Raw genomic sequence first — 3,209 nt, 5'->3', positions numbered from 1 at the left:
TGCGGAGATGGCACCTGAAAACTGGCTCCCCCACACACATACTATAGTCATACACTGGCACACACACACATACTATAGTCATACACTGGCCCCCAAACACACATACTATAGTCATACACTGGCTCCCACACACATTATAGTCATACACTGGCCCACACACACATACTATATTTACACTGTCACACACACACACACACACACACACATACTATAGTTACACTGTCAAATACATACACACACTATATTCAATCCCTGTCACACACACACACACTACAGTTGCACTGTCACACACATACACACACTATATTCATACCTTGTCACGCAAATACACACACACAAACTATCCCCCCCCCCTACCTTGTTCGATCCAAGGCGCGCTCTGTAGACTCTCTTCACACATGGGACGGCACCTATCACATGGTGTGCGTCCCATGTGACACTGATCGCCAGAGAGCCATTCATAGGGGAGGGAGAGGGGACGCACGGCCACCAGAAAGTCAGTGTAGGGCCAGCTCCATTACTCGGCGCACAGACTGTCATGCCGAGTTTCGGCATAGCAGTCTGTGTGCCGAATAATGGGGCCGGCCATCTTATAACCGGCCCATCTAGCCATCGGCCCTTCTGGCATTTGCTAGAACTGCCAGGTGGCCAGTTGGGTCCTGCATATTATATTAACATACTGCCCACACACACACTACAGTCATGGACAAAAGTTTTGAGAATGACACAAGTATTGATTTTCACAAAGTTTGCTGCGTCAGTGTTTTTAGACCTTTTTGTCAGATGTTGCTATGGTATACTGAAGTAAAATTACAAGCATTTCATAAGTGTCAAATGCTTTCATTGACAATTACATCAAGTTTATGCAAAGAGTCAAAATTTGCAATGTTGACTCTTCTTTTTGAAGACCTCTGCAATTCACCCTGGCATACTGTCAATCAACTTTTGGGCCCCATACTGACTGATGGCCGCCCATTCTTGTCTAATCAATGCTTGGAGTTTGTCAGAATTTGTGGGTTTTTGTTTGTCCACCCACCTCTTGAGGACTGACCACAAGTTCTCGGTGGGATTAAGTTCTTGGGAGTTTCCTGGCCATGGACCCTCAATTTCGATGTTTTGATCCCCGAGCCACTTAGTTATTACTTTTACCTTATGGCACGGTGCTGTATCATGCTGGAAAGGGCATTGTTCATCACCAAACTGTTCTTGGATGGTTGGGAAAAGTTGCTTTTGGAGGATGTTTTGGTACCATTCTTTATTCATGGCTGTGTTCTTAGGGGTGGGAGGGGAGAAGGGACCGCGGCCAATGATGAAAGGTGGCTGGTCCCTAAGGGGGGGGGGCAGTCACCAAGTAATAAAGACTTGGGCTGGTTCATGCACCGGCCCAAAATAGTAATTTTCTGTTTGGCCCGGGGGGGCATGTGCCCCCTGCCCCCTGGGACAGCTCGCCCCTGCTGTGAGATACAATAAATTCGGTGTAAAGACTGAAGTAGACGTGTTATAAAAGGGAAAGTGTAAAAGTGGTTATGTAATAATCATATCCAGGAACAAAATATGGAGATTGTGTGCGCAGTTAAGGTGTAAACAAGTGTTCTTGTACAGCCTACATCACAAAACTTACCTGGGAAGAGTAAAAGATTTTAATAACTATAGCTTGGAGCAGATGAGGGAAAAAGGGGGACATAATAGAAACTTTCAAACATATTAAGGGTTTTAACAAGGTACAGGAGGGAAACATTCTTCAAAGGAAGAGAAGTATTAGAACATGAGGACATGCACTGAACCTGGAGGGAAGTAGGTTTAGAGGAAATTTGAGGAAAAACTACTTCACAGAAAGGGAAATGGACAAGTGAAATAACCTAAAAAAAATAAAATAAACTCCCATCAGGGGTGGTAGAGGCTAATGCAGTAGAGCAATTTAAACAAGCTTGGGATAGACATAAGGATATCCTTAGAAAGTGTTATGAACCCCTCCAGCCAGTACAGCAAAACCCGGAGTCTGCTTTGAAGTCTGGTGTTCACTGTTGCCCCTAGTGGTGGGGACAGGCTTGGCTGCAGACAAACAGAGGGTCGAGAGATGTGTACCGGCTAAGGAGGACCCAGGAATAGAGTGTTATGGCAGACAGCAGAGAGAGGTCCAGGCAAGAGTCGGTGCCGGCAGCAGACAACGTATCCAGAGAACAAACCAAGGTGAGGGGTCACAGGCACAGGTTCAGGATCCAGGGACAGGCGTAAGATCAGGGTCAGAAGCACAGGTTCAGAGTCCAGGAACAGGCAAGGGTCATACACGGGAAATCTTAGGTTAAACACCAAACACAGGGACAAAGTAGCAGGCAGCAGAACTGAAACAGGACGCTATATCCGGCAGTGAGGCTCAGACCTCAATGCCTTAAGTAGTACTAGGAACCAATCAGGACTAGGTCTTAGAGTAGTCACAGGTTTTGCCTAATGGCAGGAGTGTAAATGGCCAATAGGAATGCAATATTCCACTGCATAGTATCCTACTAATGTGCCCTGAACAGCTGATAATAGATAGAAATGATTGGCTAAACTGATTGTAGCTCACGCGCCCGGCTGTTAGTCAGCTGGCCGGGCACGGCGGCAGAGGACCCCTTGCGTCCCGGCTGTTGCCCAGACAACCGGGACGCCGAAACCGGAAGTGACGTCCCGGTCGCCATAGCGACAGCCAGGACGCCAGCAGGAAGGTAAGGAGAGTCGCGGCGGTGCCTGCGGCCGCCGCAGCTACTAACAGAAAGGACTAAGGATCAAATAGGGTTTGAGGTTACTATAGGTTTAAAAATGGGCAGACTAGATGGGCCAATTTATTGCCATCAAATTCTATGTTTCTATACTCCTGGGGGTAAATGCATCAAGCTGAGAGTTTGCTGGCGGGTTTTAAAAGTGGACATGTTGCCTATAGCAGCCAATCAGATTCTAGCTATCATTTTGTAGACTGTACTAAATAAATGATAGCTAGAATCTGATTGGTTTTTGAAACCCGCTGCAAAACTCTCAGCTTGATACATTTACCCCTGGAATACATTATCCTAAGCACTTTTGAAGTTGAATTGTTTCTATCTGCTCTTTAACCACTACTAGTTAACATAATTTTGTGTCTGTTAGATGAATCATTAAAACAATAACCCTGATTCTATGACACCAGTCCAGGCAAGGTTTACCTTTTCTCTCCTCACTGTTTACTCAGGATG

This window comes from Mixophyes fleayi, chromosome 4 (assembly GCF_038048845.1).
Source record: "Mixophyes fleayi isolate aMixFle1 chromosome 4, aMixFle1.hap1, whole genome shotgun sequence".
Lineage (NCBI taxonomy): Eukaryota > Metazoa > Chordata > Amphibia > Anura > Limnodynastidae > Mixophyes > Mixophyes fleayi.
Note: the sequence above shows the minus strand (reverse complement) of the source record.